Raw genomic sequence first — 24,175 nt, 5'->3', positions numbered from 1 at the left:
GAAGGGTTTTTTGTTTGCTTTTTAATTAACTTTCCAAACGAGGTTAAGTCTTGAGATATGAAAAAGCACTCGAGGGTTTCTCGACATGAAGGGAAACAAATCGTCAGCTCGGCACGCATTTAATCTTGTGAAATATTTAAAGGAGAGCAAGATGGCCACGAAAGAAGAGGAACTTATATCAGAAACTAAGAGCCTTCGGGGAGCACTGACGCATCTCAGCGGACTTTTGTTGCAGTCAAACTCATGGCCCCAGATCCCACCTGAGGGCAATGCAGACAAACCCCGCAGTACAGAGGAACCGAACCGGACCCAAACAACACCACAACAGCCCACACGGCCACTAACACCACAACAACCCACACAACCACAAACACCACAACAACCCACATAACCACTAACACCACAACAGCCCCACACAACCACTAACACCACAACAGCCCACACGGCCACAAACACCACAACAACCCGCCGTGCCACAACCCCCGTCCCCCTGGCGTCACGCCATCCCCTCGGGGCGGGCCGCAGCCTCTCCCGGTGACCGATGCTCGCTCCGCCCCGCGCCGTCCTCCCTCCTGCATCCAATAGGACACGAGTCATTCCGCGTCCCGGGCCCTGGGCGCGGGGCTCGTTCCGTATCCTCGCTCCTCCACAGCCGCGCTTGGGCTCCGCGCGCTCCCGCCGAGCTCCTCCCCTCGGGGCGGGGCGCAGCGTGGCCCGTCCCGGCCCAGCGGCGGCGGCGGCGGCGATGTGGAGTCGGGGCGCGCGGCTTCGCTGCTAGAGGGAGGTTGGGGGGCGCCCGCCGGCACCCGGGAGACCCGGCCGGAGGTAGGAGCCGCCGCCGAGCAAAGCGAACGGGACGCGCGGGGGGCGCTGAAGGGGCGCACGGCCGGGGCAGGTGCGGGGTGAGGCGGGCCGGGGGCGCGGCCCCTCCCGCAGGTTCCAAGATGGCCCCCGCCCCCTGAGGGAGCCGGCGGGGAGACTCCGCTGCCTCCCTGAGCCCCCCTGAGCCCCGCGACGCTCTCAGGGTCGGGCCCGGGGCTGGATCCCGGCTGGGCTGGGGCCGTGGGGAGGGTTGAGCCGCTGTGTCCGGATCCTGGAGCCTTTTGGGGTAGTGGGAGCTCGTCCTGAGAAGTAATAGATGGGAGCGAACGGGAGGGGACAGCGGGCGCGCAGCCGGGCTCGCGGAGCCGTAAATGTTAATTGTCGGCTGCCCGTACCGCGAGGTGTGCTCGTAGGTTGGTTGAGAATAGCGTAACTCAGGCGTGGAGCCGGCCCCTCGGTGGTTTGTTAATGCTTACGCTTAATCTGCGTTGAGCGAGCCCTTAAAACATCCGTAAATAGCCTTATTAGTTGGGCGAGCTGCACGTGAGCAGCAGCGGTGACCCCTGGATGCGGCAGCGATCGGAGCGCGGTGCCTCCCCGCTGAGCTCCGGGCTCTGCTGCTGCTGCTGCTCAGTCCCTGGTTTCCTGAACAGCCCCGCTCATCTCAGCCTTGCCCTCCTGCACAGCGTGCTGTGCAATAACTTCAGGGTGTTTCAGGGCTGCCATCCTTCAGCCTCTCTCCAGCACTAAATTTCAGCATCTCCTTCCTATGTTTTCCAGTGAGGTTCGTAGTTCTTATTTCAGGCATCCTTAGGTCGAGGTTCTGGTTTCAAGGAGAGCTGCTTGTAGCCATCATTCCCTGTTATGTTTAAGATACAAAGCCATCATTCCCTATTAAGTTTAAGATACAAAGTGTCTTTTGTAGACGTCCGTTTTAAAATGTAGCCATTAGAATTTTGGTATGAGGTATTAGTGTCATCCTTCATGACCTTTTAATGCAGGGGTGATTATGTCTCTCGTATTTACAGGAAGATCTGACTTAATTTACAGCTTCGTTATTCATGTAATTAGAATAAACAGCATTTTCCTGTTTGATATGGACGATTAAATCTCTGATCTCGCTCAGAATTATCATTAGGATTTTGATAAATGTCACTGTTGGATTGAGTAAGTCTTTTTGTATTTAGAACGGGCGATTACACGCAGTTTCTAAAAGCAGCCTTAAAGCAACAGTTAATTTAGTTTTTAGGATTTAATCTCTTAGAGCAGCGAATGAATGAAAGGGACACGGCAGTTTCAGCTGTGCATGTTTATTCATCAGTATGATGAGGAGTAATGCAGTAGCATAAATGGCCAAAGGTAGATCTAAATGGGCTTGGACTTAGGGTGGTTTTGGATTTGACCATCTCTCTGCTTACATGTGTACACGGAAATGGAGACAGAGGGAGTCCCAGAGGTGCTTATTGCTGTCAAGTGGCATTGAGGAAACATTGCTCTGTGTTTACTTGATTATTGTTCTCTTCCTCAGGCATCTGTCAGCAGCCCTTATCAGAACCAGGAGGCTGTGTTGTGTGGGCTCTGCTTCTGGGCTGGTGTGGTTGGAATTGAGTTTTCATATTAGGCAGGTGCAGTGCTGCAGGTTTGTAAGAGCACAGTACAGAAGTTAGAACCAGCTGCAGAGAAGGCAGATTAATATACTGTTACTCTGGACGCTTAATTCGCACCCTCATTAAAATTGATAGGGAGCATCCATAAGTACGTCTCAAAGTGCCAATTGCCAGCCCCCTCCTGAGCGCGTGGTGGGAGCTCTGCGACTCTCAGAAAGATGCTGGTGGAAACTGCTGGAACTCCCATCTGTTCTCAGGATGTGGCAGCACAGCCCTTGACTAGAAGTGAAGCTTTGACTGTGCTTTCCTCTGCTGAATTCTCCTTATGCAGCTAACACCCAGGCGTGCTTGAGCCTTTCATTTATCTGTAACATATGGAAGGGAGCAGAAGGACCGTAAGAAAAGTAGTTCAGTACACCTAAACTGGTTCCTCCATGTAAGGGTTATCTCAGAACTTGCTATGATGATAAGTAAAAGCAGGAAGAAATCCAGTCTTGCTGCTAGCAAAACTTCCGTTACTCATCTCCTGCTCTACCTCTTTGAAAGCTGTTGTAGTGACTGAAGCCATTTTCACCACCGAGCGCAAGTGAATTAAATGTGGGAGTCCCAAAAGCTTTCCACTTAGTTGTGTTAATACAGCTTAATCCCAGCCTGAGGTGTGTGTGTTCTTCCTGCCCCATCTCCTGGGAAGTTCTCGTCCTGGCTGCAGCTATACATAGTTCATTAAGGAAAAGATGTAGCGTATTCACTTGTCCCTTCCTAATTTTAGTCTTAGAAATATATGACATAATAAATTGATGCTTGCTTGCAGTGGATCCTGAGTATTTATATCATAAGTGATGTCATACCTTGGGCTTCCTTGCCAGGTAGTAGTACTGAAGTAGAGCAAGAGGGAACAAGCATTACTTAATGCATGTCAAATCAGTCTCATCATGCAGTATCCTTAACATCCCCGGGCAGCACAGCCCACTTGCTCTGTGTCACACCTCTCTGGCTGTGTGGCAGCTGAGAGCTCTGACTCTGCTCGTGGGTTTTCCAGGACCTTTTGAGGGTCACCACGAGGCATTCAGTGAAGTTCTTTTAGTGAGTTTCTAAGTTGAAATGGTACTTTATTCTTTATGCTTAGCTAGCAAGGAATGTGACTTGAATTTTCTCTCCCTGCTTTGGAAGGATGTTCTTGAGTAATAGCATTAAGCAGACCAGTTTTAGGGACCACAGCTTCTGTCTTGAAAATGATTTAGTGATGCACATTATGAATCAAGTGTAGACTGGACTTCATTTTGCAATTGCTAGCTATGGGGAAATGATGAGCAGCTACTATAAGAGTGTTTCAATATATTTAATATCTTGGGATTACATGTTGTTACTGTGGCCAGTGTCTTGGTTTTGTCACTTTTCCATTCAGTTGTGAGGGCTAAGATGCCTCTGCCATCACTCTTCTTGGGGAGCTTAAATGAAATCACAAGTCAGGCTAAAACCCAGCCTGGATAAAAAACTGAACCTTTGAAAGTCTGTTATGGAATCATAGAATCACTAAGGTTGGGAAAGACCTCTCAGATCATCTGGTCTGACCATCAACCCATCATGGCTACTCACAGAATCATTAAGGTTTGACAAGACCTCTGAGATCCCCAAGCCCAACTCACCCCCACCTTGCCCAGTAGCCATGTCCTCAAGTGCCACATTACTGTGTTATGGAACACCTCCAGGGACAGGGACCCCATCGCCTCCCTGGGCAGCCTGTTCTAATGCTTGACCAAAGACCCAACAGTCTTCTCTGTCAATTCAGCTGGCTTTACAGTCGGTTGGAAACCTGATGTGTTTCAGTGTTAGCACACTTCATGTCAAGTGGTTGGGATGTTGTATCTTAATAACAGAAGAACAAAAAAAAAAAAGCAGTGTTTTAATGGACGAAGAAATCAGCCCGGTCAATTATCTGTATCCATTTATTTGAAGCTTTCCTATAATCGTTTAGGAAAAATAAAATACTCCTTTAAGACCAATTTGTCTAGGGTAGGTTTGGACACAGAACAAATTTGCATATCATCATACCACCACCTCCTGAATTAAGGTCTCTTCTGACTTATTTTTTTTTGGCAAGGCTTTGTAGAGGAAGGATTGTTAGGAACTTATTCTTACAACATTTAGAGACACAACAGCCCCAGGCAATGCTACAGGCTTGGGACAGAGGAGTGGCTGGAAGTCTGTGTAGAAGAACTGGACCTAGAGATGTTGGTCAGCTCTCAGCTGAATGTGAGCCAACCACGTGCCCAGTGAGCCAGGTGGCCAAGAAGGCCAATGATGCTCTGGCTTGTATCAGAAATAGTGTAGTCAGCAGGAGCAAGGAGGTGATCATCCCTCCATGCTCAGCTCTGATGAGGCCACACCTTGAGTGCTCTGTTCAGTTTGGGGCCCCTTGGCATGAGAAAAACATTGAGGCTCTGAAACATGTCCAGAGAAGGGCAATGAAGCTGTGAGAGGTCTGGAGCATGAGGCTTATGGGGAGCAGCTGAGCGAGCTTGGAATGTTCAGTGTGGAGAAGAGTAGGCTCAGGGGAGACCTCATTGTACTCTACAACTTCCTGGAAGGAGGCTGTGGTGAGGTTAAGTCTGGCCTCTTCTGTGTAACAGCAATAGAACAAGAGAAAATGGCCTCAAGTTGCACCAGGGGAGAGTCAGGTTGGATGTTAGTAAAAGCTTATTATTCTCTGAACAAGTGGTCAGGCACGGGGGCGGGCTGCCCAGGGAGGTTATGGAGTCACTGTCCCTGGAGGTGTCAAGAAACATTTCATTGTTGTACTGAGGGACATGGTTTAGTGGGAAGTGTTGGTATGAAGCAGATTGGTTGGGCTGGATGATCTTGGAGGTCTTTTCCAACCTTGGTGATCCTATGATTCTAGAATAAAAACATGATGAAACTTCATGTTTCCAACATTAATGTCATAATACTGTTAGCCTTTCCTTTTTCCTTCAGGTTCCGTACATTCTTGGCTCCCTGATTTGGAAAATGTGTACCTGGCATCCTTGTTAAGTCAAGACAGTCATACAGGTAGGATTACCATATGATTACTCTTTTACCTGTGGCTTTCTGATGGTGGTTTACATTGTCATTTGTTTTCTCTGCTCCATGGCAGTGTGTAGAATGGGATGAGAGACCAAAAAAAGAGTTATATTCTTCTTAGTATTAATAAATGAAGCTGTCAGATGTCAGTGTAATGAAATGTGGTATAAGTGTGCTTAATTCGAATTACATGTTGATTTATTGTTGTATAAAGACAGCCTGTTTTTTGTTTTTTTTTTTCCTTTTCTTTTGGAGTCAGGAATGATTACATTTCCATATGTTCTTTCATGATATATGATGGATTAGGTTTTGAAAGCGTAGGGAAGTGTGTTACCAATACAGCCAGCAGTTAAGAAAGACTGGCTACAAGAACAGTTACATGATAAATTGTGTAACATACTTAAGAGTAAGGTAAAAAGCTCTAGAGCTACTAATTACACCTCAGAACTTGGAAATGTCTACATCCATTTGTGTAAGGAGCACGGGACATCTTTATTGCTCTCATAATATGTTGTTTGGTGGACTGAACTTGGCTTTAGCTAATGAATCTGTTCCAAAAGCAGAAGTGTAGTCTCAGATATGAAATGCAGGATGTTGTTTCACAGTCAATATGCCACGAACGCTTTCCGAAGATATGTAATTGACATTGCTAATTATAGGGAAGAGTGGGATGTTTAGATTTCACATACTGTATGTGGCCAGATGAGAAGCTTGAACTGGCCGATGGAGAAGCTTTTTTTTTCTTAATGAAAAAGAAGTTGCAAATTTAGCCGTGCTCTTTCATCACTGTTTGGAAAATTTGCAGAAGAGAACTCATCTAAAGAAACAGTATTAAATTTCTCTTCAGAGGCTCGGTAGACTCAGCAATGAAGGTTTTCAAATACAGTAATAGAGGCTGTCAATGAAGTAGCTGTTCACGAGTGGTTAATTATCTCATTGTAATCTGGGTCACTGGGGAAGCTGTGAACACAGCTCACTTCTGTGTTCTAGTGGCAAGTGGAATGTGTGTGTGGAGGGGGAAAGCTGAAGCTGTATTGTCTGGAGACCAGCAGTGCTGGAGAAGTGTCCACAGCCAACTCCTGAGAGAGCAGCTTACCCTCTTGTTCAGGTGTGTTGAGGATCAGGGGTGTGCAGCATGGCTCTGTAGGTTTCATCTCAACTTTTCTCTACTCCCTGCACACTCGCACAACGTCTTTGCTCTCTTAGCAGCCTGGGACATGCATGAACAGCAGCCCTTTGTCAGCAGCTTTGCTGGGGCTCCCTGCCCTGCCTTCCCTGCTGTTCTTGCCATCTGCAGATGTGGGGACTCTGAAAAGAGTCAGTTGCTGCATCCCAGACTGTCTGGACCAGCAACTCCCTGTCGTCTCTAGGATTTGTTTAGGTAACCTGCAGCTTTGGCAAGTTAGCTTTGGTTCTAGGGCTTGCTTTCTAATGGGGAAAGGAGTGCCCAGTTTGCATTGCAGAGCTCTCGGATATTTCTTTTCCAGATATCTTAATCTATTAAAGAGCATTCAAGTTTGATGCTAGAATTTCCTTGTACTGAAAAGATACAGTGCTACAACCCAGCATGGCTTAATCTGTTCCAGCATGCTTGGAGGCAAATGTGGAGTGATGCACTGGGTGCTCATCTGCCTGCTGCAAGGTGGGAGCGGTGGGGTGCTTCTAAGGAAAGGCTCCCTGGTGCTAAGAAACCTTGTTGCTTAACAATGAGACTAAAAGTAATGTGCAGAAGCTGAACGGTCAGTCATCAGGGAAAGCAGTTTTGGGAAGGAGTGTAGGAAAGATGTGTGGTGTCCTTCATGTGGAGCTGTGGCTACAACCAGCAAGCAGGGAAGGTGGGTGCTGTTGGAAGTTCCTTCTGTTCGTGTCTGCTGAAAGAGAACCACGTTTCATCTGTGGTGTGTGTGTGTGTGTTTGTGTGTGCTGGTGTTCAGAATGATGGAGGAATGGTGGCTGGAAATAGCTGATTTCAGAACTGGAGGAATGTGGCTTCATTGGCAGCTACATCTGGAAACTTCTTCACCGTGAAGGGAGGAAGTACTGAGACAAGTACTGGAGAGAACAGGTGGTGAAGGGGTAGTTGATAATGAAAAGTAGAAAACTGCATTACGCCAATGGAATAATCAGCTTTTCTTTTTTCTTTTTTTTTTTTTTTTCTTTTTCTCTCTCTTTTTTTTCCAATGAAGCTATGAAAATCGTTTTCTAAAAGTTTGTATTGCATTCAATATGAATCATTCCTGATTTCATGACGTGTGTTTGCTACTCAATCAAGATTATTTAGCTTCATTCTCATTAAGGCTTTTCACTGAACTTGTTTATAATGATAAATGTAGGCTGTTAAATACCTTCATTTCAACAGGAAAAAAAGTAGGAGTGAAAACAGAAGAGCATTAAATCCATGCAGGAACCTTTCTAATAGGAAGAACCTGCAGCTGGCGAGGCTGGGGAGGGAGAGTTCAAGTGTTTCAGGTGCTGAGGGATATAGTAACAGTTCACTAACTGGAAAAATACACAGGAAACATAATAACTGAGGGCAGTAGCATGAAGACAGGTGGTCTCAGCCCGTTAACTCTTTACTGGGGAGGGTTATCAGATCAAAGGCCAACATAGGCAGTGAAAGACTTCTTGTTACTGTAGGAGGATACTAAGATACTGTTTCATTTAATACTGTTTTCCTTCTCCATGAATAGGGAGGGCAGCATCTGTAACACAATGTTTAATTCTGTAACTTTGTTGTGTAGGTGGACAAGTGTAATGGATGATGGCAGCTGATTAAGTGTAGCTTCATTAATGTTGGATTTTACGTTTTACTCCTCAGACTTAAAGCTTTATCACAGTAGTTAATGAGTTCTGGCTGGTGCTTTTGGCTTCCAGTGGATGATGGCAATTAAACTTGAAAGGAGACGAGAGGGATTCTGGTCACTGATCTCAACCATTTTGCAGGCTGCTGGCTTACCTCAGGGAATTAAGTGCCCCACCTTAATTAATCACTTATTTTGTCTTTTCTAATGTTGTCATTTGGCTTGGTTGTAACATTAATATTTAAAATATATGTATCAGTTCAATAAACATGTGCATTACTTGTCAAAACGCTGCAGCTTGTTAAAATAAGCCCACTGACATTAAACATCCTTCGAGTGACACGTGGTGCCAGTGGATGCACTGTGTGCCTGCATAGACTCTCAGCTTGGGATACTGGTGCTTCTTCTGGAGAGAAAGCTTCTTCCTTTTGTATCTTCAGATTCCTGTAAAGAAAACACTGTGTGCCCATTTAGATGGTTTAATATCAGTATAAAACTGGCAAGTTTAATGCTATACTGTAGGAACAGGGAAGTGTTTAGTTAAGGAGCTGGACCTTCTGTGGCTGCTCACTGAGCTTCCAGTATGTTGGAGTGGCTACACAAGAAATCTCAATTAACACATTTGTCCCATGTGATAGAGATCTAAATAGAAAATGAAGTTTCCCTCAGTAGTCCAAAAAATCAAATCTCATCTTGTATTTTGGTAATTAATTATAGTCAAGTGTTTGTTTGGCTGCTGTCTGTGCAGTTCCTATGCACTGGGATGGCAGTGAGAGTGTGTTCAGTGTCTGTGAAGGACGTGGTTGGATCAGCAGCAGTCTGTGCTGGGGGTTTGGCATGTCTCCTGTGCCACTGCCCAGGCTGCAACGCGAGCGTCCTCTCTGAGGCCATGTGTCTCTGTTCCTTTCCTTGCTGCCAGCTGCTTTTGATTCACTGGTTGGTGAAATGCAAATCCCTTCTCTTTAGGAGGGATTGAGACGACAATAAGCAAAGGGCTACTACTTTCCTTATGTGCATGATTAGCATTGGCCTTGCAACCCATATGCTCTTACATGCTATGTGAATTTAAAGCATGTTAACCCTCTTTCTCAGAGAGCTGGTTTTAACAGATCTTAATACCTCACTACTCTTGCTGCCTTGCATCTTCTTCTGGCACTTCCACTTCTCTTCCACTTCATTTCTTTTGCTGCATTTTGAGTTATTTTATAGACTGTGTATGTAGTAATACAGCGTCCTGACTTAGTAAGTCATCACAGAATGGCTTGGGTTAGAAGGGACCTTAAAGGTCATCCAGTTCAATCTCTGCCATGGGCAGGGCTGTCACCCACTCCATCAGGCTGCCCAGGACCCCATCCAACCTGAGCTTGAATGCCTTCCTTTTTCAGGAAAAAAATGTTGTGAACTCCTCTTGAGAGGGAACAGAGCAGTGGAAGGAGAAAAGCATAAGGGAAAACAGTCTACTCTACAATTGGTTCTCCAGGAATCTTGTAACTAAAAGGAATATGATAAAGACTTCACGTAAAAGCCTCTTTCCTGAGGAGTCAAGGGATCAGCTACTTTGGTCTATAAGTATGAAACTGATTTCAGCCGTAGCATTTGAGTTTGGGTTATGAATTAAAGTCATGGTGGTTCCCAGTCTAGTTTGGTGGTTCCCAGTCTGTAGGCTGTGTTGTCGTGGGGCATATTGTTCTGTATTTCCTCTTCTTTGTTAGTTAGTATCATAGAGAGCAGTATGATCGGACTTCTCCTTAGAACAGTCCTGACTTGGTGCTGGGACCATGCCTACAAGTAGCTCAATCAGGTTGTATTCTGGGAGGGAGACTTCTTTCTCCATTGCTTGTTAAATCAGTGAACCTCTGTTAAGTCACATTTTGTCATGGGTGTCTTTAGCTTATGACTTGGCATGTGATCGTACCAGCTGTCAGAATGACCTGTATAGGTCTGTGAACTTGGTATTAAATATAAACCAAGAAAGGAAAAATAAACTTGCTATTAAAACAGCAAATTTGTATGACTCTCAGCCTGATACTTGGCATAAACAGCTGCAGCTGAGATCCAGAATTTGCATTCAGGAATGAGTCTATTCACGTTTCAAAGGTGGTATTTCAAGAAGTATTGTTTCCAGATAACACTAAAAATACCCTTTTCTTCTTTGGACACAGGTTTGCTGTCATTGCAGTGGCACAGCAGAATTATACAGGCTGCTGGAGTCTGGCTGGGGGTCAGTGTAGGACACTAGCAGGCATTTCTGATGGCACATTCTGAGAGTTGACCACGGGTGAAGCCTGGAGGAAGCAGAAGAGGCTTGTTAGTGGTCTATGATAGGTGCAGCTCTTACTACTTGAATGTTTCTGACTGCTGTTTTTATAGACAACTTTTTATTTGCTTTAAAATGTTTACAGTGTTTCTATTCTTAATAGTTATCTTGGAGTAAAGACCTTTTGTGTTACAAAACATTCTTTCTAACTCTTTTTCAGTTTGACTTAAGTTTGTGCAAGGGTGAGCTGTGTTTCAGTCAGTTTGTGTGCTTGCAGTTTTGCAATACTCAGAAGGATGAAAACTGGCTCAAGTAGATTTTATCCTACATTTTAGGCCAGACTTCTTGGTCAGACTGAATGTCAAGTTTTAAATGCCAGAATATAGAACTACAAAAGTACCGTATATATGGAATTTATTACCTAATCCTTCAGCAAAATAATCAAAGCAATCTCTGAAGTTAGTTATGAAATTTATCTTAATATCCCAGTGTACGCCTTTCTGTGTGTGATAGGAAGCAATGCAGCTGAAGTCATAGCCAGGAATCCCACTTGCTGGTACTAGAAAGATCAGCTCCTGGATTAAGGAGAGACTGTTACGTAGGCCAAGAAGCACAGGTCTGTGTGTTACTTTCAAAAAAAAAATGAGCAGAGGCTGAGGGTGGAGCTGCATTAAGGATTTGAAAGTGGTCATTTGAGCTTTGCATCTGTTGCTAAGGTCCAGTTTACTGAGATTAGTACTGTAGGTCAAGTAAAAATATGTCCTCTTATGCTGAGTAGAGCCAATGGGAAGTCCTTGCAAGTATCTTCTTTCAGAATACTTTTTTTAAGCTTGTCTGAATTATACAGTCATACGTCTGGAATATACTATAAATCAGATCTGCAGGCGCTTACAGTGAATGTAAGTGTGTGCTATTCTGATGACTAGTCTAAAAAGCGTTGGTATCCTGGTATAAGCAGATGTACTAAAATGGTAGAGGAAAATGTAGTGATGTGATATAAACCAACTGAGAATGGACTGAAATGCTCCCTTGCAGCCACCTTGCTCTGTGCTTCACCAAGAGAATAAAGCCCAGAAGAGACAACTTATGGAAACTTCTCTGCTCTGACCCAAGCTTTATTCTCTTTCTGTTAAGTGTTTCTGTGTTAAGACACAACAGTTTTGCAAGGGCTTACTGATACAGGAAGGCAGCTGCAAAAAGGAAGTTGTTTTGAAGTTCAAATATTGAAGTGAAATTGAGCGCTAATTAAGGGAAAACTACATGCTGTATTTCTCCTGACAGGGGTGTCAGTGCTGTCCTTCCTTCTTCAGAAGTAACTGAGGTTACAAGGTTACAAGCAGGTTGAAAGGCTGGTGTGTCCTAAAGACAACCTGCTCTTCGAAACTGCTGTGCTTAGTTTGATTGAATGTGGTCTCCTTGAGAAAATCTCTCATCTTACCATGGTGGTGTCTTGGACCACTGTGGCTGCAGCAGCTTTCTGGGTAATGCTGTGTGCATTGTGTCTGTTGTAGCCTTTCAATAGCAAAGCAGTTGGCAGCCAGTTTTGCCTCATCCTGCTTGAGCTGAGCATAGCAATTGACTGCAGCTAATAAAGGGACTGTTGTGCATTAGATGTAATGATGTTGTGGTAAGGTGACCTGCTGTGTATGTGCAGGATGCTATGAATGCTTAGCAGCATGGAGACCAACTGTATGGAGTGCTGTCAAATTTGGAAGTGAGCAGTGCCTTGAGGTGTGCTTTGTGCACCTCTTGTTTGCCAAAGGAGCAAGTTTCTGGCATGAAATGACGGGAAGTGTAGATGTGAGTCTACAATGTTCTGTGAAAAGATACTCTGAAATTTGTTGTTGGCAAAGTTTATCCTGTTGTGATATTCATGTTTTTGCATTTTCTGGACTAATTATTGCTTGGTGTTGTCTGACAGATGGTTATATCTTAAAGCTGTATCAGAATAATGGTATTTGCTTGACAGTTATTATTCTCTTAGGGATGTAGGATAGGGAAGGACCTCCCTATTCATCAAGTTTATTTTCATGCTCTTGTAGGCTTCATCGTACAGTCGTAGACATATGGAGCTCTGTCTTAAAAGCAGCTGGGCCTTTTCACCCACGACTTTAATTAGAATCCTGTTCCAAAGCTATATTGTGCTAACCATGAGGAACCTCCTTGTAATACTCAGCCTAAATTTATTCATGATCAGTTCTGGTAATAACCAGTTCTTGTGCCAGGGTTGTTCTTTTATTTTAAGTTGGGATTTCCCCTACCCCCCCACCTCCCAGTTCTTTTATTGTTCTCTTGATGTGTTTAGGCACAGCCCTTACTTTTCTGCCCAGCTATTTTAGCCAGGCTCGGGCCATGTCCCCATTGAAATGTGGAGCAACACCAAGGTTTGGGTGCTCTGAGATGTCTCTGCTCTCACGTAGCAGGTTTTTCCAGTTGCTTCAGGAGGGTGTGCCTTACACTTTGCACTATTGCTGATAAAAGGAGCAAATAGTAGCTTCCTTGTTATTGCAGTGTACTAATAGAATCATGAAAATAGAAAATTCCATGTTTTAAGCCCTGTGAACGTTGTCCAATCATTAGGGCTCTCAGTATACATACTGTAATTCAAGAATGCAGACCATCCAATGTAAGTGTTCAAGGCAGGCAGATGTTCGATTGCGTGGGTCCATGTTTGTGTTGATGTTTTTTCCCCCCTTAGGCTGTTTAATGTTCAGATCAGTATTCAGTGGTTGATCTGTGCAGATGCATTCTTTGCATGTTTTTAATGAGTTACTGCAGAAATCTGTGGTCAAAGGTGAGTCAGGTCTATTACATAGGAACCAAAAACTGAGATTGTATATATTTTTTCTGACTAAATTTATAAATAATTGCTACTTTTAAGGCTTTTGATGCATTGAACTGCACTTCAGTTGTATGCTGAAGATAGTAATGAAAGATGTGAAAGGCAGATGCATTTGGTAGAATTAAACTACAAAATTAAAGAGTTTGAGAGAGCTTCAGTAGGGAACCTGACCTACTTTCCTTCCATTTAGAATCCCAAGCACTGATGTGTTGGAAAAAGTAAACCAAACACTTAACACTGTTTATATCCCGGGTTTAAGAAAGAGCTTAAGCCTGCTAATGTTCAACACTGTAGCTCATAAAGGTTAAGGCTCCTGGCTGCAGAAGTGTGGAGGCAGGCATGTAAAGGGCCACACGCTGGGGAGACTAAGGTTGTTTTTTAGGCTAGAATTTGAAATCCATAATGTGGAGTGCTGGTGCATTGAACCTAGTTGTAGGAAGCCAGGGTATGTCTAAGAGTTCATGGAACATTTTTATTAATTAGAAACTAAATTTGACACGACTTTCTGTAGTTTTGTCTTAGGAATGGGCTTTAGAAACTAAATTCCATATGACTTTCTGTAGTTTTGTCTTAGGCTTTTGATACCTCTATGTGCAGGCAGTAATGGGATAATCAACTGTGAACATGCTTTCCAAATTGAAGGAACACCATTATCTTTAGTTCTAAATGCTGTCATAACACTTGTGTGAAAAATAGCTTTTCTCTTCAAAAATAGAAGGTAAGATTGCTTAAAATAGAAGATTTTGAAAGGGGACTTTGCTGGCTCTTAAACTTCCAAAGCACTGACTCCTAAAAACAGGCACACTGGGTGTGCCTCCACAAATGTGTATCTCCTCATTGACTGCTCCTTATGTGATAACACTCAGAGGTTGTACTGCTTTCTGGGCAAAGCTGTCAGAGAATGAAACTGAGACAACTTTGAGTTTTAATGAGTTACTTGACAGTGGAAAGAAATAGTGAAGAATGTTACTCGGTATCTGAAAAATAACATTTGGTATTTCTTCTGAGCTGCAGCCTGCAAGATCTTCTGGTTTTCTGTGTGAGACAGTAGTTGTCTTCATAGATGAATGACTTTGTGCTATGAATGACCTTCATGCTGTGACACACATGTTGTGATAGTAGAAAAGGTGTGCCTTGGCTTTCTATGACAGTGTGTGAAAGGTGATTGGATTCATCCTTATTGGGACAAGGTGGTTCTGTGTGTCCAGAATGGTTCAGATGGTTTAGGTGATAAAATGGAGATAAAATTCAGAAACAGGGTGAATGGGTTTGATATGTGCCGAAAGATTCTGCAGCTCTGAAAGGAAGTGGTGTATATTCAATTCACCTGATTCTGAGGATCTATGCATTGGGCGTGCTGCAACAGGATGTACTCCTTTCTTCCTTTAAAGGCAGCGTACAAAGTAAGCAAAGTGGCAGTAAAGAAAAAGATTCTGAAGAGGATTAGGATTGTACCCTTCTGAGCTGGGCTGTGGGGTGGAAGGAGAATTTGTGCTTGTGGAGAGCCCCCGTGGGTTTAGTTTTTGGACCCGTTGTTGTCCGCAGCACGGAGCAAGTGCAGTCCATACATCTGACCTGTAAGACATCTTACCTTAGAGTGGTGTCGTTTTCATACTTGGCACAGTTCATAGCAAGGAGCACATGTGCAGTGTCTTAGATACCTCCACACATTAGCTTCTGCCAAATTTCACTCATGTTTCCAAATGTAATATTATGCTTGTGTCCTATCCTCTTTTTGGCAATGGATTCAAACAGCACCTGTTAATGTTAAGAATAAATGAAGTTACTGTAACATTGAGGATAAAGAGGTTTTGGTGAAAGAAAATTGGATACAAGATTTAGATTTCCTGCCTTATTAAATATTTCAAGTGGAAGTGTTCTGCTTCAGTGCTATTTAGAAGTCACAAAGCTGTATTATAATGTTAGCGCTTGCTTTTGTATTGAAAATCTCTAGGAGCTGAGCTTTGCTGATACTTATCCAAATACTTCTAAGTAACAACCCAAACCACACTGGAACATCACTTTTCCAGGGCTAGATGAGTGTGCTTTTGAAAGCTTGTAATTCCTCAGTACATCGTCTGGTGTCCCTTTGCATTTAAATGAGCACTTGCAGTTTTATGCAGCTTATTGGTATTTCTCTTCAGTCTGACAGTTGAAGAGTAACAGCAGTCGGTATGAACATTAGGTGAAGCCTTACGTTACATGGCCAGCAATCATTTGTTCTGGCATCTTACAGCAGAACTTTAAAACAAAGTCCTGTTGCTGCTTTGACCTGTGGATACTGGATTCAACTCTGCCCTGGAAACTACAGCATTGAAACTACTTAAAAATGATGAACCTTTCAGTTCTGTAAATACTACTACTCTGAGTACTGTAGGGCAGTGTTATAGATACATAACTGCTTTTCTGCCTAATACTCTTTTTTTTTTTTTTTAATGCTATTTCAAATGAGTGGATTCTCTTTAATATCAGAGAAAATCTAAACAAATATTTGAAATCTATAACTGAATTTCTCTGGAGGGTGTTGAATAAAGGAGTGTAATGATCTAAGCTGTGTTCTGTTTTGAACAGGAAGAAAGGAGCGTGGAGCGAAGGAGGTGATAGTTTTCAGGATGGAGGAAAGGAAATGACTGGGAAGAGGAATCCTGTGCACCGCTGTTCCAAATGGACAGTGTGCAGCTCCATGGCTGGGGCAGGAGTATTCACTGGTTGTTAAGGGCTGAGAGATCTAAAGGGATCATGAAGGAGTTGGGTAGTGTCTGCCTTGTTATTAACAAGACGTGTTCACATAGGTAAATTGCAAAGGAAGCTGTATGGTGAGAACGGATGTGATGATGGAGAGCTGAGTGTGTTTCCAATGCCTTCATCCCTTAATAACCATTATAAAAATCATTTGACACTATTAGAAAAGAACTAGGAGGGCTGATGATTTTAAATGAATAACATAGCAAATGTAGCTTATAGAAGTTCATGTCAATATGCATTGCTTTCATGGGAATTAGTGGGGTAGAGGGAATCTATCCCATTTTTTTTGTCTCCCTGGAAAACTAGGCTTGCCTCAGCATGATTTGCTTGCGCCTGCTTGTGCCCATTTCAAATGTCAGTCCTAACTTAGAAGCTGCAGAGGCAGCCTCCCCAGTAAATCATTAATTGAAAGTAACACAGCACGAGGTTTTCTTGAAAACTGAAATGGGTTGTGATCAACAAATACTGTTTTAAGATTATTTTAACGGAAGGGATTCCTCTGCCTGTGTTTTCAGTTGTTTGTTCACTGGGGACAAACCAAATGTATTGGATTCATTGATCTGTTGGGTTTCAGAAAAAGGAGGGAATGGATCCTGTTTTGATTTGTGGGGTGGAGGTAAAAAACCTGTCACTGCTGACCATGTTGCTGAGTTTAATGACAAGCCAGAAAAGGGTGTTGATAATGTTGTTCTTACTTGATTTAGTGCATTAAAAAAACCTGTTTACTTTAGGAAGTGTGAATGATTTGTGCCTTGTCTTCCTTAATCATCACTTGCACCTTTTTATGTACCATTGGGATGCAGATTGTGAAATCCTACCAGTTGGTTTTGCCATCTTGGTTCCAATGAATTCTTCTGACATAAACTACCTACAAATGTGATTGTCTTAATTAAAGAAAAACAAAGTAAAATTTTCATTGTCTGCAATGTTTGAACATGTAGCCAGCTTTTCTTAACAGAAAAAAAACCAACAAAAACAACAATAAAAAAAGTCTAATTGCAATGGAAAATGCTTTATTAGTATTAGTTACTATTAGTGAAGAAATGAATTATCAGAACATCTTAACTTACAGTTGTTAATAAAGCACATTATTTGCTTTCTTGAATAATGAAATTCAAGCTGTAATTTCATCCTCATTTCTAAAATTCCTCTTGTATCTTTTCTTAATTTGCCATGAATGATGCCATTATTCTGTCTCTCACTTGAGCTCATAAACAGGAAAATGCTCTCCAAATTCAGCTCATATCGAGGCTATATTTAAATCGTAATCATTTCAAATCCTACAATAACAGCTATAAGATATGCTCGCTCTTACATGTTTGATCACGGAAAATATTTTAGACTGTATCATCTCTTTTGTTCATTATTGTGGCATTTATCAATTCTTGTAACATTTAGTCCTTCTTACCTCTGCGATATAATTCAACTTCCCAGCTTTTACCAGGCTGTTGCTCTGACCGTGTCATTCCTCAATCTCTTTTTCTTCAGCAGGAATTCTCTTTCCTAGTGAGTTACATGTGGGATACCAGGCCTCCCTTTGTTGTGTGCTCTGATCCTGCCTATCACCAACTCACAGTAGTTGCTGAAATGCAGTGGTCTACCTCCAGTGAGCCCTTGGTCACAGAATGACTGAGATTGGACAGGTCCAATGGAGGCCATCTTGTCCAAAATGATTGCCTTCAAATCCTGATAGGAATGTCTTCAAGCTTGCTTTCACACTGCCCTGCGATAAAGGGAAATGGTTGTCTTTCTTCTGATGCTTCTTCTGAAGGCTTCGTGTAGAAAGATCTTGATGTAGGCAAGGCAGCTTGACTGTGACTTATCAGGTCATCTTCTGTTCAGCTGTGTGGTGCTGAGGGATGATCTCTGCATCATTTCAAAGCATCTATTTTGTATGGCAGCCCTCAGAGCATCCCAGAGAACTGGGTGCTTACTTTCCAAGCACACACTGCTCTTGTGAATTCCAAGTCACGTTGCACTGTTATTTTTAAGGTATGTACCTTAATTTAGTAGTCCTGCTTAACTCTTCTAGCTTTTCAAAGATGGACAAAACACAGCTCGTTAGCCTGGATTTTAAGCTTAGTCATAGGTGAAATTCTGAAGGAGCTGCTTTGAAACTGTTGAACAGATGAGCAATTGCCTTGTGTCCAGGGTGAATCTTTCATAGTCAAGGGATCTGAAGTTGCAGGCTGTGAAATTATGTAGTTACAGATGCTGATATGTTAAGATTCTGTTTTCTTATATAGATAATAACTGCCATAATAATACAGCTCCCAAACCTAAATTAAACTGCTCACTTCAAGTAATGAACTAAGTTGATCAGGTGTAGAGAAAATAACTAAGATACAATCTTACTTGAAATTATGAATATGTAAGGTCCAAGAAATCAAACATGAACCTAGTTTGTTATCTAACATAATTAATTAGCTGATTCTTGTAGTGTACCTAAGCTTCTGTTAACAAATTTAACATGGGTGAACATGTAGGACCTATAACAAAGATAAATATGTCCGCAATGATAAGACATTCCAGTTCCAAACAAAAGAAAATCCAAGTGCATCTGCAGGCTTCTTACGCATCATCATGTCTAGATATTAATAGAATTCAGAGAAAAGAAGGCAAACCCAATTTGCTAAGATCCAGAGAATAGATGTATTCAACTTCCTATTAAGTAATTGCATGAGGCATTTTTCATTTTAATGCTCGCTCTGAATTTCTCTCTTGTTTTTCCTCCTTTTCCATTAGATATTTACTGTCCTAAATGTTTCTTAGTGCCTTCATCAATGTTGCATTTATTTCTAGCTCAATTAAGAAGTGATTGTAATAGTAACTTGTAATGACTTGCTTAAGGCAGTGCTGAATTTGAAGGACTTTATTATGTGACAGAGCTACGGTTTAATGTGTGCATTTATTAATATTTATTTCCTAAAAGGGAAAAACATTTTCATGCCTGCATAAACATCTTACAAACAGGATCACGTGGTAACTCTATGACTTTGAGTTAGTTAAAAAGATAGTATGTTGGTCAAAACTTCATGCCTAAAGATATCAATCTCTTTGTTTTAACATGAATGAAAGGAGCCCTGGAAAGACTGTGTGTCATAATAAATCATGTTGGTTGTTGTGTCCTTAAGTCTTCACATGTTGTAGGTGCAGTTTCACATTTTATTTGCCATATTCAACAGACATGCTGGGGAAAACAGACTTATATGTCTGTGTTTAAACATAAACATATAATAAAGTCACATTTGATATTATTTCACAGCTGTTGATTGATTGACAGCACACATGTCATTATTCCCATTATATTTCTTTTGATAGTGATTACTTTCATACGCAGTTTAGAGAACCTGGTGCCAGTATGATACCTCTCACCCTGCTATAAATGGGTTTGTTTAACTTCTGCCTAGGAGAAACACAGAAGAATTCTCTGCATGTTCATATGTACTTGGATTTACACTGCTTTCATCTAACTTACACACTGCTATCAGAACATACTTTTGAATGGTGCTATAAATTAAACGTCTCCTTTTGCTGTTTCTGTGACAAGAAATAGTTTTTGTTTGTTCATTTGTTTTGCTCTTGTTCTAAAAGGGATTTCAGTCAAGGAGGATAACTGCAAGTAGGGTGGTGAGGCTTTGGGCTCTTTCTTTGTCCTAACAAGGAAGGAGAAAGGAGATGCAGCATCCCATAATCAGAAGTGGAACGTGTGTCCCTGTTTTATACCCGGTGCAAGTCACATGTAGTGATGGGTGTTGAATGTTGCGACCCAGTTATTGCAGGGCCAAGGGCTGGGCCTGACTCCTATTCCCTTGAGGAAGTGCTGGGAAAGCCTCATGCTTCTGTAGAGAGAGAAAGGAAATGGAAAAATCCATAGCCTGTTTCTAAAGTCCCTAAGCAAAATAATATCATCCCCAGAATTTTAATTTAAAGCTTGTTACATAGTTACTAGAATTATGTGAAACACAGAAGATTGGGACAGCTGCTTTTAAGGATACTAAGCAAATGTAGAGTCCCCAGAGTACTGGGATGTGTCTGTGACTGTGGTGTTTTGAACATTTGGTGTAAAAACAGGAAGGAAGGAGGGTAAGTAGAGACCTCTCCTAAATAATTTAGTATCAGGGTTTATTTTAAAGGGTATTGTTTGAATGTAAAAGAGTTTTTTTGTTGTTGTTTTTGAAGGTACTTGAGATTGATCTACAACAAAAAATATGTTGACAGAAAATGCAGCTGCTTTTACTCAGCCCGTCCTCCATGAGCTGCAGGAATCCTTTTCTTTTTGCAGCTGGATTCTGAGCTTCTGTTTCTGCAGCAGGGGTGGCTTTGTGGGGAGCTGCTCAATTTGGTGCTGCTTTGTTCTTCTGTATCTGCAAGAAAAAATAAAAAAAACCATGCAATGGAGCATATGAATGTGAATGAAAGAAGCAGCAAGAAGGCTTAGAGTGGTTCTGTTCATGTCAGATATTTTCTGATAACTAATACAGAGTGGCAAGAGATTTGTCTAACCATAATTTTAGAGAGGGACTTTAAATGGAGATCCCAGGAAAGCTACAAGACATTACACAATTATTTTGGGAGTTATTTGTCATGACTTCATACAGTTCTTTGTCTTACGTCCGAGAAGGTGTGCCGAGCCCATTTTTAGATTGGAAGCCGATATCTTTACTTATGAAACTGAGAGTAATGCCATTGTCTTGTCATTTAAGTCTGAAAACATTTTCAGAAAGTAATTTCCATCTTCTCAGATGCTGATGGTTTATTGATTTTTTAACTTACATTAGCAGCTGACAGGGAACTGAATGTTTTCATGTGATTATAAATCCTGGAGTCTCTGTTCCTCAGAAAATTCAGGTTTCTGCTTTCTGCTATTCAGATATGGAAATTCTGTCATGTGAACTTTTTTTTGTATTTCCTCAGTGTTTTTTCAAATTGTGTAACAATTCCACTTGTATAACAGTTGAAATGAAAAGTGCAACGAGGTCAGAGGACAGGACGCTCTGTTGGGTGGATGGAAACTGTCCAAGTCACCATTTTAATCTTTTCATTATGATCTGATATTTAAATTTATAAAAACAAATGAACAAAAAAACCCCCAAACAACCCAGAAAGTCAAGTGCTTGTTTAGACCATGTGAACTTGTTGAGTACAGGAAGTCATTTTGGTTCTCAGAAGGAGCACGATAGGGGATTCCGAAAGTATTGGTGATTTGGGTGCTGCTCGGTATTTGAATTCCCACTGCAAACTCCCATCCTTGTTCAAATGGTAGCAGTGGTGCTCTCGTGGGGAGGCTCAGAATCTTGGGGAGGCTCAGAATCTTGGGGAGTCCCAGGACTGAACTAAACAGCTTTTGAAGTGCTGGCGTTGGGTTCTGACATACAGGCTGTTTCTTAACAGTTCTCTACTTGGTGTTTCCTCCAATGTGTAAATCCAGTGTTGCTCCCTCAGGTCATCATTAACTTGTTTGTGTGTTTGGATTAAGTAACTTGGCACCTTCCCCGGGCCTCGCTGTGGATCAGCAAGGCAGCAAGTTCCATCCTGTTTGCTTCTCCTTTCGTAACTCTGCAGGTGACTTTGTTTTATTTTTTACTGATTGTCTGTGACTTGTTCTGAGCTCGTACTTTAAAGAAGACAGGCAACCTTCTGGAAGTGGGGAGAACGCTGTGTCCTACTGAGCGAGCCAGCACACCTGTAGCATGCAAACAAGCCTGGATGTGGTTCTTCTCTGCCTCCGGTGTCAGGCGGGTTAGTGTGGGCTCTGAATGGCCTACAAACAATTGGAAATACATGTTTTTCCTGTATTTGCTCCTTCAGTTTGAAAAGAAGAAAGGTGTGGAGACCAGGAGGTTTACTCTAAGCATATTTTGGAATAGCTCTATATTACTCAGCAGTAGGCCAGGGAGATTTTAATCTTATTATGTTTCACATTGCACTATATTTCCATTTTTCCTGCAAATCTCATGGTGTGTTCCCAGCCTGCCAGGTAGAGCTGAGCCCAGAAGATTCAGAAAGGATAAAAGAATGGTGAAGCTGGTTCCCCTGCTGCCAGCACAGAGCCCCTTGCTGTGGAGTGCTGGGTGCTGCTGTGCCACAGTCCTGTGCCATGGGTCACGGAATTGCAGGTCACCCAGTGAGCCGTGTCCTGATAAGGCTCATAGTTTGTGTGCTGTAGGAATGCGTTGCTTCACAACCAGATTTGAAAGAATAGCACTGAACGTAGTTAGGTGTGCTAACGTTGGGCAGTTCTAACATTTGCACTGAATGCTAAACGTAGTCCTGTTTGTGTAAATGTTCTGTGGGTCCTGAATGACAGTCTTCTCTGAACAGATGCCTTGATGTCTGTTGCTGTCTGAGTTGTAGAGCATGTTGCTATTGCAAAAGCCTCCAAGCAAGAGGAGGTGAAGTACTGCTTAGGGAGTGCCCTCCTGGGATGGAGAATTGCATCGTTCTCTGCCTCTGCAACAGAAGTGTTGTGGTTTTTCAATTAGACTTTAATTAGTGTTTCTAGGTAATTAAACTTCTTGAGAGGCACAGCTCAGTAGACACTTGACTTAAAGATCTTGGTGTGAACACTTAAAAGTAAATTTGCAAATTTCCTTGGTGTGTTCAGCAAGGGCTTATGTTAGTTGTAACTGCGCTTTTGCACGCATAGGTTTTCATTAAAGTGACCTTAAATATGAGAGCATCTCAAGAAGGGCAGTGTGGATTAACCCATACTCCTGACCTAAGCCCATCTGAGCCTCTTCTTTGAACGTGGGGGTTAAGCACAGCAGTGCTGTCTTGCATAAGCCTTTTGAAAATGCGTGAAAGCAGTAAAACAATAATACAGTGCAAAGTACTTGAAATCTAGTTGTTTTCTAATAACCAGATTTAACAGTAACTTATCTGTAAATACAGAAAGAATCAGTAAATCTATTTGCAAATAATAATTTAATTTGGTCTAAAACATTTTCTTTTTTTGTCTGAAGAGATTCACTCCTGTTAGTTAACACCACTGCCTTGCAGACAGGACTGTACAATGTACTTTCAGAACTTATTTAAGCAGTTGGATGTGTCAGTACTGAATTTTTATACTTTACTGCTATAAGCAATTACTTTTTTAATATAACATTTTTACTCCCAACTTCCATACGTGTAGCCAACATGTCACTGTTATATAAAAAGCATAAAAATGTCATAACTAGTTTTATATATATAAAAATATAGATTGATATATTCACCTCTGTGCTTGGCAAGATCATGGAGCACATCCTCCTGTTGTTTCAATATGTGCTTGCTAGATTTTCGTAAGCAGAGAAACTTTCTACTTCTAGGTGGGATTTTGTGACTAAGCTGTTTGTAGTGTCATCTTTGAGCTCCAAGCACAGTGCTGTGGTTTTGTGGCTGCAATAGATGGTGGTGCCTGACCTGCTGAGTTGCACCTCAGACAGCTATTGCTTTTCTTGTTCCTGTGGAGGTGAGAAATGTCACTGCCCTTTGCAGGTCCTGCTCAGCCACTTCCAGGACTTCTGCTGTTCAGGAGCATGAGATGCGGTGGCTGCGCTGCTCACTTGCAGGTGTTTGGCTCTAGGAATCAAGAGTGGCTCCTCTGACTCCTTATGTCTCAGGAAGGGGATGAGGGCAGTGCCTGGCTCAGCTCAGCCCTTCTCCACCTGGCCTTGGACAGCCTTATGGGTGGCCTTACTTGTTACAAAAAAGCCAATGAGTGCCAAGTTGGTGTGCTTACTTGCTTACTTCCTTGTTCTCAGTTAAATATACAACCAGAGGGCTTTGTTAGTTCCATATCCTTTTCTTTTTTCTTTCTCTTTTTCTAACTTGCCCCTCATGCAGCTACACATCTTTCAAATAGATACTTGTACCTTCTCACCTTGACAAGCACTGTGCAAGCACACCACATGACTAATAGCCTTGAGTTTCTTTCTCTCTTCCATTGACATGCTGTAGATTTTTTACCTTTCGATCCTCTGTGCTATGAAGTGCCAGTGCTAACAGGGACAGACTGTGTTAGGTGCTCTGTAAGAGCTGTTGTTGCTTTTTGAGTGTG

The 24,175-nt window shown here is 42.3% G+C and overlaps 1 protein-coding gene across 7 annotated transcripts in view; it reads left to right on the top strand.

Annotated features, from left to right (window-relative positions):
- The first annotated feature begins 709 nt into the window (after window positions 1-709).
- The window catches only part of MPP7 (MAGUK p55 scaffold protein 7), a 134,482-nt gene continuing 111,016 nt past the window's right edge, over window positions 710-24,175 (top strand). For all 7 annotated transcript variants that reach the window (XR_014943116.1, XM_085538781.1, XM_085538780.1 and 4 more), the window contains exons 1-2: window positions 710-825; window positions 5,403-5,477. The gene's annotated coding sequence lies outside the window, so the exon portion shown is untranslated. The remainder of the gene's footprint in view (window positions 826-5,402; window positions 5,478-24,175) is intronic.

This window comes from Coturnix japonica, chromosome 2 (genome assembly GCF_054131305.1).
Source record: "Coturnix japonica strain WE chromosome 2, WE-NBRP24, whole genome shotgun sequence".
Classification (NCBI taxonomy): domain Eukaryota; kingdom Metazoa; phylum Chordata; class Aves; order Galliformes; family Phasianidae; genus Coturnix; species Coturnix japonica.
This window is presented reverse-complemented; position numbering and strand designations above follow the sequence as displayed.